The sequence below is a fragment of the Leucopleurus acutus genome (genome assembly GCF_964270905.1).
Source record: "Leucopleurus acutus genome assembly, chromosome: 3".
In the NCBI taxonomy this organism is placed as follows: domain Eukaryota; kingdom Metazoa; phylum Chordata; class Mammalia; order Artiodactyla; family Delphinidae; genus Leucopleurus; species Leucopleurus acutus.
In genome coordinates this window covers 112,191,515-112,208,077 of record NC_139145.1, presented here as the reverse complement: position 1 = coordinate 112,208,077, position 16,563 = coordinate 112,191,515, and the positions used below count along the sequence as shown (strand labels likewise).

Here is a 16,563-nt window from a genome sequence, read left to right as displayed (position 1 = left end):
CCGCTCCACCCAGTCAGGTAGTTTGTAATTCTCTGTGCACGTAGCACCTCATACACACTTCTTACAGCTTTGGGATCATTGTGGTTATTGTCTATGCATCCGTCTGTGTTCTACTAAACTCTGAGCTCCTTGACCACCAGAACTGTGTCTTACTTGCTTTTGTATCCCTAGCTACCATTACAAGACATGTAGTTAGTGCCTTTTAGATGTTTATTGAAAGAAGTAGGAGATGAACGTTCTGGATGGTAGAATTATTAATGAAACCCTGTATTTAAAAGGTAGTAGTCTGAATTGCCTCATGCCCCATGCTTTGTGAACACAAGAAAATCCAACAGTCTCTAACTTGGGAGCTTAAGCTACATATTTTTCAGGGAGAAGTCTCTCAGTATTTGTTGAAGCCCATCCTTTTATCTCGGTCATCACTACTTGAATTCAGACCCTTATCTTACCTCGGTTGCACTTCGTGACCTCCTTTCCAGTCCATCCTCCACATTACCATCACACCTCTCTCTTTAAATTAGTTATGATCAGATTATTCTCCTCCTTAATGTCTGTCCTGGCTCCTTGTAACTGCTAGATAATCCTGCCTTCTTTGCAGGACCCCAGAGCCCTCAGTGGTCTGGCCCAGTTACTCCCACTCTCCTCATGTCTGGACCCCAGTCATGCCACAAGAGGTGGTCATCATTCTTTAACAGGCCGTGTGCTCTACTGTGTTCACTGCTTGAAATGCTCTCCAGCTTCCTACTTCTGCCAGATGCCCTCCTCTTCCGTGGAAGACCAGCTCTCTGACCCCACTAGGGAGTTTGCCACACCCTTCCAGTGGTCCCTGTCCAGGGCTTCCCAGCTCTCTGATTTGCCTTATGTATTGTCTTTTGCTTCTTGACTTCTACTTCAATTCCCGTGGCTCAGCTACATTGCTCAAGAAATGGGCGCTCCCATTTACTGAGTGCTGACTGTGTGCCAGGCATTTTGTTGACTTGGTTCCCACTGGATCAACAAATCCTTGGGGGCTAACCATTTACCCTGGACTGAGCAGCTAGTCGGGCAGGAGTTCTCCAAATAAAACATATTGGTTGACTGTAGACCTTTCCATCATCTTTTAAAATAAGCAGACAAGTATCCTAAGTCATTTGAATTCAACGCTCATTTTATTTTGGCTTCAGGCAAAGACAATTTTTGCAGATACGTTCAGTGGTGGGTCATTGTGTAGTGACATCGCTCGTTTACTCTGCTAGTTTGTTTTTGAGCAAATCATTGTACACTAGTGGGAAGCAGACCATGGAGGGAACACAGGGATATGGTTTCATTTAAAACTAAGAGTGTTGCCCCAGAACACTGAGATGAAAGGAGAATAAAGCCAGAATAATCATGGTGATAAGTATAAAATGTAGATTCTTTGTTAAAGGAAAACCACTGTGAAATAGCTCGTCACAGTTTCATATGACTTGAAATACTTCGTGACATACATTCTGTTCTCCAACTGCCACCTCCATCACTCCTGTTACTTTTTGCCTCTGTTTTTGATCATGGTGTGAAGTTCCCTTCTTCCATCACTGCCAATCCAGGCAGTGGTTCCTTAGAAAGCTATGTTAGGGATCACCTCCACAGTGCTTCCTGTTATATCTGTCATCTTTCTCTTTATTTCATTTACACCACATTATCATCTCCACTTCTATGTAGCTTTGAAATAAATGCACTTTATGTATATATTTTTATTTTTTATTATTCTGCGAAGTACTTGTAGCCAAGGCCAATATCTTATTTTTCTTTTAAGTTATCTGGAGTTCTTAGTACCATTCTGTGAAGGTTGTTATTAAATGTTAGAGTCTTGCTGAATTAAATCATTGTTAAGTGTTTGAAATCTTAGTTGATGTATACATAGTCCAGGCCCTGATGGATACTGTTTGCATTTATTTGATAGCAGTTGAGAGAGACACATACTGCCTGGCTTCAGATACTGACTTTGCTACGTATTAGCAGTCTATCCTTTCTGTGCTTCAGTTTTTCATCTCTTAATGAGGCGGAAAGTCATATCCAGTTCATAGGGTTGATGCAGGGATATAACAGTGTTGAGAGCAGACATGTGCAAAATGTTTAACAATATTAACCCCTATGTATAGCTTGTCCATACAAACACAGAAAAATGAAATCTAACACAATATGTGTAGTCTGTATATACATGATTTACGTTCATGATTATAAAATTGACTTGTTGCAGGCATGAAAAAAATTAAGGTGACATTAATTGTGACTTGGAAAGTTGAACACTATTACTATAATTTTTTAAAAGAAAGAACTCCCTTAGTGTGTGTCGATACTTAAAATCAGGTTAAGTCTACTGTATAAAGTCTGGCCTAAAGAAACTGGATGTTAAAAGAATTGAGTAAAAACATACTTATGGAAATGTTTTTCGTGATTTTGCTCACTTCTGGGCAGCCATTTTTAGTTTAGACATTCTACTGTAGTGAGGGTTCCTTAAAGACTCCTCTGTGTGAAATTTTGTGTTGGAGCAAACTTTATCATTGGCACAACTAATAATGTTGTTGCAGTTGGGAGCCTTTACTGTAGAGTGGTGGGAAAATGTTTTCATAAAATGCCCCGTCGTGTTAGCAGATGAGAACGGGAGGATGGCAGCGGACCATAAGCAGAGCAGTTACCCTACTCCCTGCCCAGCTCCATTTCTGCAGCCTGGGCTTTATTATATTCTTGCATTCTGAAATGTATTCCATGACTGCCAACACGATACAGTGTAGTTATGCTGTAGTGAATCATGCCATCAGTTTATAAAACTCAATATAATCATATTGTGTAAAATGCAATTATAATACGAGTCATAATGAGATGTGAGAGATGGATGAGTCCTCTGGGAACTATTCGTTCACTTCTAGAATACTCTCCTTTGTGTGGATTGTTTATTGGATTCTGGGATGCCTGTGCTTATGTAGTCTTTCCCTTCCAGCCTAACTTTAGAGGCTGCCAAGGTGGGAAGGGCAGATGGCTCTGTCTGTAAACATTGCACATTTGTTTGTGCTGGGGGATGAGCCGGAGTGGTGTTACCTGGAGAAAGGAGGGCCATTTTCTTAGCACACAGGTGCCTTCCATTTGCTAAGCTCAGTGCTCCCATTGCCCAAAGAAAAGGCCCTACCGATTTGACTGCCGGAGGGCTTTTTCTTCTTTTTCTGTCCAGCTGGAGGGCCGCTTTCTAAATTGCACTAAAGCACACTATATCGTCTAATAGCGGCTTGAATTCCACGGTCTGTAGGAAGGAGGTGAGCTCCTTCACGCCCACAGTTTCATGGCCAATTCAGAGTCTGTTCTCGGAGTCCTGAGGATCCTCCTGACTGTTCCTGTACCCTTGTTGCCTCTGGAAGGAGTGGGAAGGGAACTCTAGCCACAAGCAGTTAGGACCCCCATTGCTGGGCCAAAGAGTTCTGAGGCTGGGGCTCCGGTCTGCTGGGGGCATTGCCGTTCCCCGGCTGGTTGCACCAGCAGCTCTTCATGGTAGTGGCCCAGCTTTAATGAGCAGGGCTGTGGGTCCAGGTGCAAGCCTGGTGGGGGCTGGGATAGGGGCTTGGCAGGGCGCTGCTCTGTTCCCCAGGCCAGCCCTATGGGGGTCGTGTAGCCAGTCATGGCCCACACCTGTCGCCCCAGCCTGAGCTCTGAGCTCCCTGACACTCTGGGCCTCTCTTCGTTGTTGGCTCTTCCTACTTCCCAGCTAGATTTTCCCTTCCCGTGGGCTGGCTGGCTGGCATGCCCCTCATCCTGGTGACTTCTAACCTCTATTCTGTGGGCATTCCTTGGTGTGACTCTGGGAAAGAGGGGAGTTCAAATTGCCATCATACGTTAGAAGCACTGACTTCTTTCTACATGAAGGTTCACATGGGGTGAGCTGCATAAGCCCGGGTAGGTGATGGTGCTTTGGTAGGTTGGAGAAGTTTATAAATCAGACTAGAGCATGTCAAGGCCTAGATTGTGCATTTCCAACAAGCTTAGGAAGACCTCATCAGGGTTCTCACACTCAACAGGACCTTTTCTACCTTTTTCCAGTTTTACCTCAAAGTCCCACCTTAAACACCCCTTTATATTTTATTTTATTTTATTAATAGAGCTATTTCTGGTCTGTCTGTTTGCTTTGCTATCACTGGGATGTGTATTAATACACATCTGAAGAACCTTTTCAACTATCGAATGTGTTCCCAGGATACTATCTATGAAAGCAAAATAGTTGCTTTTATTTTGAAAATGTTTTTCTTCTTAAATTATGCAAGCATGTTTAAATTTTACAGCAATATTTTGAGCACCTGTAGTTTACACAGAAACTTTACCAGGGAAGGTGTCTGTTAACCCGTCTAACAACTTCGATGTGAATTCTGGAGGCAGAAGGCCCTTAGATAAGTTAAGTGCTTCCATGAGTAAATTTAAAGGCTGGCGGACCTTGTAGACAAGGGGATGACTCTCAGGTGGGATGTCTGGGGAGGAAATCCCTACTAGGATGTTCATAATGCAGACAGTCTTCCACACGAGTACCTGCCACATTGCTTCCCAACCTCTCCATTACACCCCCTCCCCTAAGCTGCATCCTGGACCAGAGAACTCCCATTGCCTTTAACAGAGAGAATAGAACTCTTTGCACACATGCATGTGTGTGTGCGCGTGCACACACACACACACACACACACACACACACACACACACACACAGGCTGAGAGAGAGATAGAGAGAGACTGATTGAGACTGAGAGACCAAGACCCTCAGTAAAGGCAATACTGTCCCTGGAAGGACCTGCTTCTTAGATCTGAATGTTCCCCTTGGTGTTGAGGCTGCAGGAGGGATGGTCTCCCCAGCCCCACCCTGGGGCACCCGTGGCCTTCATGCCTGTGAGACATATGTCACAGGGAATTGACTTTCTTGAGGGTTTCTGCAAGTTCATCCAATGTAATCTAGTGTCTGCTCCACTTTGTTTCTGGTTAATAAAGCGGAGACTAGCGTTCTAATTTGCAGAGGAGAATAAGAGGGAGGTACAGCCAGGGGCTTACTTTGAAAGAGAGAAGAAACTTCAACAAAATAGGAAGGAGTTGGTTCTAGGATAAGCTTCAGAGTAAGTTATAAAGATGATCATCCCATTTCAGGCTTCTTGATGGTTTTAAGGGAGACTTAAAATATAGACTAAGCTTCATGAGGAAAAATACATGTCACTATTTTCAGCCTTTTTTGAAAGTTCGTTCTGAATTATCTTCATCTCTGCCTCATTTCAAAAAGAATTTGATGCAGCCTGTCTTAGTCTGTTTGGGCTTAAGTATCAAAAATACCACAGACTGGGTGGCTTATGAATGACAGAAATTCACTCCTCACAGTTCTGGAGGCTGGGAAGTCCAAGGTCAACACACTGACAGATTCGGTGTCTGGTGAGACCCACTTCCTGGTTCACAGATGGCCAACTTCTTGTTGTGTCCTCACATGGCAAAAGGGTGAGGGAGCAATTGGGGTCTCTTTTATAAGACACCAATCCCATTCATGAGGCTCCATCCTCATGACCTAATCACTTCTTTTTTTTTTTTTTTTTTTCTTGCGGTATGCGGGCCTTTCACTGTTGTGGCCTCTCCCATTGCGGAGTACAGGTTCCGGACGCGCAGGCTTAGCGGCCATGGCTCATGGGCCCAGCCGCTCCGCGGCATGCGGGATCTTCCCGGACCGGGGCACGAACCCGTGTCCCCTGCATCGGCAGGCGGACTCTCAACCACTGCGCCACCAGGAAAGCCCCTAATCACTTCTTAAAGACCCCATCTCCAAGTACCATAACACTGGGGATTAGGTTTTGACATGGATTCTGGGGTGGGGGGACATAAGCATTCAGTTTATTGCACAGCCCATAAAGATACAGCCACAGAGATTAAAAATAAAATAAATTATATAAGGAGATGGAAAGAAAAGAAGCTAGGAATAGGGTCAGCACACAAAACATTTCCTCAAAGATGCCATTCACTGATTAGAAGTGAGCTACAGGTTTGGCTGAGAGCGTCCAGACTCCCTGAGTCAGTGGTAAGATGCACTGTGGCCCTAAGATGAAGGCTCAGCAGTTTTCCCTGTGCTTAGACTCAAAAGAAACACCTCATAAAGGGAACGTTGTGTGTGTGGTAAACGACGCTTTTACCAGCATTCCTCAAATAAATGGTAGAGTGTTTTGTGGGGCTGTTTTTCAAAAGGTCCTTCGATACAGGCTGATGGCATATCGATGCATAATTTAGTGAAGACCTTTTTACAAGGGCCCCAAATGATGAAGTGTAAGTATACAGCTCTCTGACTGCTTCCAGGGATAAAATGATCAAGTCTGGAGAAATGGATGGACGCATATCCATTATGCAGTCTTCCATGAGTGTTATTTTGCTCAACGGAGCTATGTTTGGAAAAATGTTAAGTTAAATGGCTTAAAAAGGGAAGAAACTTTGTGACTAAAGCTTTCTCTAGCAGAAAGTCATCAACTTTAATTTCAGGGAAAGTTTATACAAAATAGATTAAATCCAGTGGCTGCTACGGATCACTCAGTTGCATGATTTGTATAATGAGACGTTTAAATATATCATCAAGGTTCCTTTTGTCTTGAAGGTCCTCTGTATTAGCCTAGGTCTTGGCAAGTAAGAGCTGATATTCTCACACTGGGTAATTGAGGGGTGGTCAGTAAAGAGACTACTTACAAGGGTGGAGGCAGGGTTTTGGGAACCAGCAGGGCATAGTGCAGTGCCCAGGGGTAGCTGGAGCAGGGAGCCCTTGGCACTTCTAGGCCTGAAGGCATGAGGGGAGGAAGTGGTTATAGAAACTGGAGAGATTAGCTTTGCGGAACTACTTGACAAAAGCTGTAGAGGGTTGCGACCAGTCCAGTCGTGGTAGAGAGTTGAGCTCAGCTTCACTCTTTCCCCCTCCCATCTCTGGATAGTGGCCACTGTGGGCCAAACCCAGTGAAAGGCTGGAGGGTTTCTGTATACCTCAGCTTCCAAGAGCACAGAGCGGTGTGAAGAAGAGTGGAGTTGGGGAGGGGAAAATAGAAGACATGCAGCACTTGCGGTAACTTCGCGTTCCTAAACAAATGCTTTGATTTTCTTAAAGGTAAAGAAATTCTGTCTTCGTGTTGTCTCCACTCAGGACCTTACCTCTGGTTTACTGCTGTAGCTCCAGGGCTTAACCCAGGACCTGGTCTCTGGTAGAGTTCAGTGAATAAAGGGCCCCTGGGCAGTGACGGGCACGGTAAGTAAGTGGCAACAATCAAGTTGCAGAGCCAAAGAAATAAAACAGACGTGAGCTGACGGCTTTGTCAGATTTCTGAGAGTCTGTGTCGTCCTGGTCCTAATGAATCCTATGAGAATAGTTTTCGGACTGCGGGACAAAAATAAAACCTTCATAAAATTTCATTTGCTCCTTTCATCTTTATAGTGTTGGAGAAAATTCAATTTCTGAGCCATAAATCTCACAGATGAATGACAAGATGGCACTGTGGCCTTGCCTCTGTGACAGGCTCTATTGTGAAAAGCCCCCCTCTTAGCTAGTATTCACTGACGTGATAGCTTGAAGCAAAATCAGCTGTGCCACAAAAATGTTGTGATTTGAAGTCAAGTATGGGAATATACTCTCCTGAGGGAATTATAGTGGATTTTCCTCCAGCTTCTCAAACAACAGTACATTTTTCAAAAAGTTCAATTGGAGTATAGTTTATATACAATAAAACTCATCCATTTAAAGTATACATTTCCATGAGTTTGGGCACATGTATACAACTGTGTAGTCACAACCACAATCAAAATATAGAATATTTTATCACCCCAGAAAGTTTACTTGGGCCCCTTCGTGGTAGATCTCTGTCTGAAGTCCTGGCTCTGGGCAATTTCTAATGATTTTTGTCACTGTAGCTTTGCCTATTGTAAAATTTTATATAAATGGAATCATATATAGAGTGTAGCATTTAAAGTTTAGAATCAGCATTTCAATTTTTTACAAAAAAGTCTCCTGGGGTTTTTATTATATATTTGTGTTTACATGTTTATACATTATATATTTGTGTTTACATGTTTATACAAGTTAATATTTACCCAAGTAAACACACGGTTAAAATGATCTGAGTAGTGTAAAAAGATTTAAAATGAAAAGACAAGTCTACCGCCCACTCTTTCTCATTTCTAATCCCACTTCAAGAGCTCACAGCATCTAACTGTGTCTGCCTTTCCTGCTTCTGGAGGTTTTAATTAATATACAAACCGCTGTTTCTTGACAGTATTGTTGGGGAGGAAGGAATTTCCCTCTACCCTTCTAGGTTCTTCTGGCTGGCCTAAGAATTAAATAGACACGAGACAGATTAACAGGAGAAAATCAGACAAAAGTTTAGTAACATGTATACATGGGAGAGACCCAGGAGAGCTGAGTAACCTGCCAAACTGGTCGAAATCCTCACCTTAAATCCCATCTTCAGCTAAAGACAAAAGAGGATGTTGTGGGTAGTGCTTTGGGACTTCAGAGGGGAAGAAGGCAGTTCACGTGGAGATAGAAAAGCAACTGTTTGGTAAATAAATGTTTGCTGGACTATATGGAGACAGTGGGATGCAGAGTGCACTCTGGTCTCTTCGGCCCTGCTGAGTTTCCCTAGCGCATATTCTTTGCAGGTATCTCTGGTAAGCTCTATTCTGGGAACAGGTCCTCTATCTAAATGCTTTTAGGCAGTGAGGGGGAAGGTCAAAGTTTTTTCCTGAGTCTTTTGGGCCTTGATTGTTTTCACCTCAAAATAATCTGCATTGCCAAATGTCTTCAAAGACATTTTGGGGTGACACCTTTTGCTCACCTACAGTGAGAGATGACGATTTCACTCATTACTTTACCTCCTCTACTCTTCCCCTGTCTCTCCCCTCCTCCCGATAGATATTAGTCAAATCACTGTTTTTATTGCCTCTGTTGCTTACCTTTGAACCTTAAGTGCTTATTCTTGGTTTTATACCTTAAATTAAACTAAAATTTTAAAGAAGAAAGTAATTACAATTCTTGGACTCAGTAGACTGTCCTTTATGTAAAATAACTGCATAAATGGTAAATTTCAGGTTTGGGGGTCAGGCATGACCAGTTAAGTTACTTTGCCGTAGTGAGTGTGTGTATTGATATGATTCACTTTCGTTTCAGTCATATATTACGGGGTCTCCAACCCCCGGGGCTTCGGTCTGTTAGGAACCGGGCTGCACAGCAGGAGGTGAGCGGCGGGCAAGCAAGGGAAGCTTCATCTGCCGCTCCCCATGGCTCCCCATTGCTCGCATTACCGCCTGAACTATCCCCCGCACCCCGTCCGTGGAAACATTGTCTTCCACGAAACCGGTCCCTGGTGCCAAAAAGGTTGCGGACCACTGATCATTACAAAACAGCTAAATGAGACCTTTGATGTTAAAAACGTAATTTGTGTTAAAGAAAATTCAGAAGGAAATTGCAGAGACTTGGGAAAAGCTGTGTTTGTTTCACTTCTTTGGTGCACACGGGTTCAGTAAAGTGAACTAAGAAGGAAGTTTCCTCTTTCTAGCAAGAACATGAAATTTAAAATGAGGCACATGATAAGAATTAGCTAACAGGGACTTCCCTGGTGGCGCAGTGGTTGAGAGTCCGCCTGCCAATGCAGGGGACACGGGTTCGTGCCCCGGTCCGGGAGGATCCCACATGCCGCGGAGCGGCTGGGCCGGTGAGCCGTGGCCTCTGGGCCTGTGCATCCGGAGCCTGTGCTCCGCAACGGGAGAGGCCACAGAGGTGAGAGGCCCGTGTACCGCAAAAAAATAAATAAATAAAAATAAGCTAACAAAGATTTTACAGCTAAAGACTCCCCTTATATTGGCAATTAATCGAGTTGAAACATTCTTAGCCAATGTCACAAAAAACCTTTCAGAGTAATATTTATGAACACAAGAATACTTTCTTTGTAATTCTATAAACAATCATCTTTGAGATGTTAAAAGGAGATTCTGACTGTTTTCCTCAGTTATGAGGAGCTGCAGGCGCAGATAGGGTAGTTTACTAATTCCTTCTCAAAGTCTTCTTTGGAAGCTGTCAGATTTGACTTCATCATCTGACATCTGGCATCCAGTTTGTGGGTCAGACTTCTCCACGGACTCTGCAAACTACAATGTCTTCACCAAGCGGAGGGTCTTTTCTGCGCTTAAGGATACTATTGACTCTCACTAAAGGCAAGAATGAAGAGACTTCGGCATACAAGAGCAAACCCCTCTTACAGCAACATCAATCTCAAGAAATTTGTTTAGTTAAGTCTAACAACAGCAAAAAAACAACAAAGTATGATCTCAGTGAGGCCCAGACAACCATTTTTCTTTCTTGGTGTATTTATCGAGGGAAGATGGCTAAAGTGGGAATTCTGAAATGCTGAAACAGCAATAGCTTCACATATCATGGAACTCATTTGTTTTGTCACAAAATGCAAAAATTTCAGTAGTTCATACAGAAGTGAAACTCAAAGCACAGGAGAAAATTGGCTAGTATTTCCCTTTAAAGTTGTCAAAGCTTTGATCTCTCCATTGAGAACAGCTGCATCTTTAAAATAGGAAGATGACTGTGGGAACATAGCATAAGAACTGGTGCTGGAGGAGAGATTTGAATGACTGGAACAAGAAGACATTCTGTTTGCTGAGCTATTTCTTCCAGAAGCTGAAATTCCCAGGGGAAGGTGCTCACATGTTGGGCAAATAAGGCCTGAGGTAACCTTTCCACAGTGGTTACCATATTCCAATTTTATAACTTTTAATGATATTTGTAAATTTCTATTTCTTATTTCATCAACTTTTAACAGTACCTCTTGATTCTCTGTTTTCTGCCCTTCCTTCTGCTCTCCTCCCCCAATTTTTACTGTGAAAATTATTATGATTGAAATTATGCATTTGGAATTTAAATAGTCATCTGCTTTATATATAGGTTGATTTTTGAGAGACAAAAGCTGAAAGTAGGTTTTATTGCAGTATACAGAGTGATACTGTGATTAGATTTCTTTCTCTCTGGTACCAGGGCCACAACTTCTTTGTCTTCAAGAAATAAGTTTAAGGACTTCCCTGGTGGCGCAGTGGTTAAGAATCTGCCTGCCAATGCAGGGGACTCGGGTTCGAGCCCTGGTCTGGGAAGATCCCACATGCTGTGGAGCAACTAAGCCTGTGCGCCACAACTACTGACCCTGTGCTCTAGAGCCCACGAGCCACAACTACTGAGCCTGAGCTCTAGAGCCAGTGAGCCACAACTACTGAGCCTGCGTGCCACAACTACGGAAGCCCATGCGCCTAGAGCCCATTCTCCACAGCAACAAAGAGAAGCCACCACAATGAGAAGCCTGCGCACCGCAACGAAGAGTAGTCCCCACTCGCTGCAACTAGAGAAAGCCTGTGTGCAGCAACGAGGACCCAACACAGCCAAAAACAAACAAATAAATAAATTTATAAAAAACAAAGAAATAAGTTTAAGTAAATTCTCTTTCCAGTATACTTAGCACATTTGGCCACATTTTAATGGGTTTCATATTTGTACCATGAATTTCTTTTGCATTTTCCCTTCCCTGGATTTCTGTATTGCTTTTTGTTTTTTCCATTGAGAGCTGCATAGAATACCTTCTATGCCCACCCTTGTACACCCACTTTCCACTCTTCTTTAACCTATACTCTCTGCTTGTATGCATTGAATCAACAGACTACCATGCCTGATGACTTCTAGTTGGGTTCAGCCAGTAAGGAGCCCAACAGGAGATAGGCATGTGGATAAAGAATACTGCCTGCCATTTCAGTAAACAATGACTGTTGACCACCATCAAACTATCAGCCCCAGCAGCTGGTCCCCGACAGTGCACCCTGAGGGGGATTCAGGATGGAAAAAAACAGGATACTGACCCTAGATAGTTAAGATGTATATAAAAGGAATAATTTTTGTAAGATCAGACTCTTACATCTTCCCATACATAGAAAAACACTAAAATCATCAATTGAGATATCTGTTTTTTGTGATTAGCAGTATCTTTTGATGTTTGACTACATTTTTTTTTCAGCAAAAACTCCTATATATCCTGGCCTCTCCCTTACCTCTTTGGAACAGTTTCTCATAGCTATCTTGAGAGGTTGTCTCCCAGGCTGTTGTCCTCAGTAAGATCCCTGAATAAAATGTAACTCTCAACTTTTAGGTTGTGCATTGTTTTTTTTTGGTGTGTGGTTTTTTTTTTTTTCAGTCAACAGGCAGGCGTGGGGAGGATGAAGTCAGTATATGCATTCCGCTGGATCCCTCTCTGTGAGATTGCCTCAGTCCAGCTACATACTTCTACTAAAGGTCACTTTTCCTTTTAAGGTAGCATCCTTGCAGACTCCCTACCTTTTTGATTTGGGTAAATACTAACTCCCCTTGTCCCTTAAGGCTTGGAGAGGGATGATAGGCTCACTGTTTTTTGCACCCCAGTTACTGCACTCTCTTCCTCTGTTTTGTAAATGTACCCTAAATGATCCTAATCTGAGGGTGCCACTGGTTTCCTGTTGGTATCTAAGTGATGCAGTGAACTCTTCCTAGTAAAAGTTTAAGTGTCAAGGGCATATCTGACTTTATCCAGTGCTGGATTGTCAAAACCACACAGATGCCTCTGATGGCATGGGCCTGGTGTTTGAATGCAGCGGATTTCATAGGGTACATTGTCTTGGTGGTGTTCTGTGCAATCTGCATGTAATGACTGAACAAAGAAAGGCTTTGTTCAATTTGGGTTTCTTCAACGTGGTGTAAAAAGCACAGATAACTACAACCAGGGATGTTGTTGGCTAGCTGAATTCGAACAGAGCTGCAGCCCTGACACTCTGTCATCTTGGCCAAGACCAAGAAGACCACAGACGAAGCCAGGACAACATGCCTAACTGGACATCAGCTGCTTGCTGATGTACCTCGCAGCCTCTGTAACTATGGAGCTAGGTGCTTCAAAAATGAGATTAACATATACACACAACTATATATACAATAGATAACCAACAAGGGTCTACTATGTAGTACAGGGAACTATACTCAAAATTTTGTACTCAAAACTATACTCAAAACCTATAAGGGAAAAGAATCTGAAAAAGAATATATATATAGTGTTTATCTATTTATTTATTTATATGTATAACTGAATCACTGTGCTGTATACCTGAAACTAACATGACATTGCAAATCAACTATACTTCAATAAAAAAAAAAAAATGAGAACCTGTGAGTGGTGAGGGAGGTGACTTGTTTGCATGGCTGAGTTGTGCACCAGTGAGTGCTGTCACAGTTATTTTATATTCTTCTCATTTCCTGTTTAAATAGATTGGGCATATCTACCAGACTTAAGGCTGCATGCAGCCTTAGTTAAGAAGCACTGTTCTAAAGAGATGGAGATGATATTTGTGATCCAACAGGCTGTTTTTCTTTCTCTGTTGTTGTTATGTCTTCACCCCTGGGAAATAAAATTGTTAACCCAGTCAGTAGCCTTCCAGCAGCAGTCTTTTTTATTAGATTTGTGAATGAAGCTGGTCTTTGTTACACAGGTCTTCTCTAGTATAATTTTAATCAAGGATAAGATACTCTGAGCTAATGATGGGCTCGAGTGGGGAGTTATCTGCCTGTGTTGGGCTTCTCTGCTGTGTAAATTTGGATTCACTGCAGGAGCCCACAGCTTTCAGGTGTACTACTTGGTATCCCTGAAAAATGTATCCCTGCAGTCTTGGTATGTTTTATTCTTTTTACACTTGAGCATCTCAGTTTTCACTGCCATTTTAGGGCCCTCTGACTTAGTCTGTTCGGCAGCTATAACAAAATACCACAGACTGGGTGGCTTATAAACAACAGAAATTTATTTCTCACAGTTCTGGAGGCTGGAAAATCCAAGATCAAGACCCCGGCAATTGGGTGTCTGGTGAAAGCCTGCTTCCTGGTTTATAGAAGGCCATCTTCTCACTGTCCTCGCATGGTGGAAAGAGTGAAGGATCTCTCTGGGCTCTCTTTTTATAAGAGCACTAATCCCATTCATGAGGACTCCACCCTCATGCCCTAATTACCTCCCAAAGGCCCTGCCTCCTAATTTCTTCTCATTGGGCGTTAGGACTTAACATATGAATTTTGGGGGAACACAAACATCTAGTCTATTTGTACCCTCAGACCTCATTCTTTTGGGACCAAAAAGATGCTCCTTGGTACTCTGAGGGTCAAGGATACCCTCCTTCTTGAGCACGGTTGCTACCCCTGGGCAATTAAAGGGTATGATGGGGATGTTTGATGACCAAAGGGCTTTCACAGACATACACGTGTACTGTTCTTTTTTGAAAAGGCAGAGCAGCTACCTCATGACACCTAATTTTACCCTGATTTGTATTTATTTACTTGTTTTCTTGCCTCTGTTTTGCTGTAGGATTGTAACCTGCTTGAGGGCTGAGAAAAAGAGTTTCTCATCTTGATAGACAGACAGACAGTTCCCAGTATGGTTTTGGCTGTATGGTAGACACTTAGAAGCCTGTGTTAGGTCGAAGGGAAATCTGGACTTCTCCTCACCTGCTGGTTTGAACAGGGTCTTGTCTTCCATGTCCTCTTGAACTGTGACAGAATTGGTGGCCTCTTAGGAATGGGAGAAAAGTGTCCATTCATTTTAGTTGGAAATGGGTTCATCTGTTCAGTTTATCTATGAAGACACATCTATATGTGGCATTAGATAATTTGGTTACCACTGTAGTTTTTAGCAAATGGCTTTGCATCAGTAGTCCAGTTTGCAAACTACTATATATATTCAGTGGAAAGTATGTTTTCAAAAAGAATATCAACCAACTTTTCCTTCTAGTTTTGCTTTGTTGCAGGAAGTAAAAGTGGCATATTTAGCATTTAACAACTCTTCCTATTTATAGAGGGGGAGTAGTTATCAAATTTGTCAACTTCATTTTCAGGGCTTTATTTTTTCTCTGCAATCCGTCTAATTATTTATTTGCTTTTTTTTCCCCGCATTTATATTCTGGATACTGGATTTAGTACTATGATTTGATCCAGGTATTTACTAAAATAGCTAGGTGGCTATTGAAATGCCATTCATTTGCTACCTGTTTTAAATGAGCGATCGTGGGGAAAAAAACTATAACTGAGGAAGAGTTAAGGAACATATGGACAATATCTTGTGGTGACCTATCCATTCTTAATATTTTCTGTGACTCAGAAGATGCAGTTTTGTCATTGTAAACAAGTGATTATGTGATATTAAAATGAAGGGACTATAATTACTGCTGGATAAATTTGCATCTTCAGAAGAAGTAAAAAAAAAAAATCTTAGTGTACCTTTACTTAGTAACAGTCTAGATTTTTTTTTTTTTTTTTTGCGGTACGCGGGCCTCTAGCTGTAGTGGCCTCTCCCGTTGTGGAGCACAGGGTCCGGACGCGCAGGCTCAGCGGCCATGGCTCGCGGGCCCAGCCGCTCCGCGGCATGTGGGATCTTCCCGGACCGGGGCATGAACCTGTGTCCCCTCCATCGGCAGGCGGACTCTCATCCACTGTGCCACCAGGGAAGCCCAAGAGCCACTTTTTTGATGTCTTTAAACCAGATGGAAACTGTTAATGAGAGTCCCTTGAACTCTGTCCAGTGGGTGTGAATTGGTCAAAGTAATTTATTACCTGCCAGAGGAAAGTAACTATCTTAGTTTTTTTAATATCACAAAGAGTTAGGTTTTTTTTTAAATAAAGGAAAAGTAAATTGGTTTGTATCTTAAGGTTTATTCATGAAAACAAACAATTTTTCAGCTTTATTGAGGTATAATTGACAAATAAAATTGTATAAAACCAGTATGTTTTGATTTCAGACATCAAAATAGAAATCATCAAAATAGAAATACAGGGTCAGTGACGAGGCTGAACTATATAGACTTCGGTCTATAGTTAGAAACAGAATATCTCCTTTTTCTCAATTATTTTAGGAAAAAGAGGCCTATATTTTCTTCCCCAAACGGTGGGGAGCTGAGCCTTCTACATGTTTACCATTGTCCTAGGTCTTTTTTTGTTTGTTTTTGCGGTATGCGGGCCTCTCACTGTTGTGGCCTCTCCCGTTGCGGAGCATAGGCTCCGGACGCGCAGGCTCAGCGGCCATGGCTCACGGGCCCAGCCACTCAGCGGCATGTGGGATCTTCCTGGACCAGGGCACGAACCCGTGTCCCCTGCCTCAGCAGGCAGACTCTCAACCACTGCGCCACCAGGGAAGCCCTGTCCTAGGTCTTCGAAGAGAATCCTGGAGGTAACAGTTGGGGCTTCGCCTAGAGAGGGGCTCATGTAGCTTTAGAGCAGTGGTGCTAACAGGGTGCCAGGTGTATGCATCCCCACCCTCCGGTTTAAACATTCCTGCCTGAAAGTAGAGTGCCTACTGCAGAGCTGCTGGTGAAATGACAGCTGGGAGCTGACATGTGTGCTTGTGTTTGTGTTAATGTTGGCAGGCAGGCTGGTCAGAGCCTCAGAGCATTTAAGGTTCTCTGGGATGATTTGAGGCCTGTAGCCAGAATAAAGCTCTCATTTGCCGCTGAGCTCTAAACACAATGAGCAGTTTCC

The 16,563-nt window shown here is 42.9% G+C and overlaps 1 protein-coding gene across 2 annotated transcripts in view; it reads left to right on the top strand.

The window, feature by feature from the left end:
• The window catches only part of RASGRF2 (Ras protein specific guanine nucleotide releasing factor 2), a 227,838-nt gene that overhangs the window by 25,230 nt on the left and 186,045 nt on the right, over positions 1–16,563 (top strand). The window lies entirely within an intron of this gene.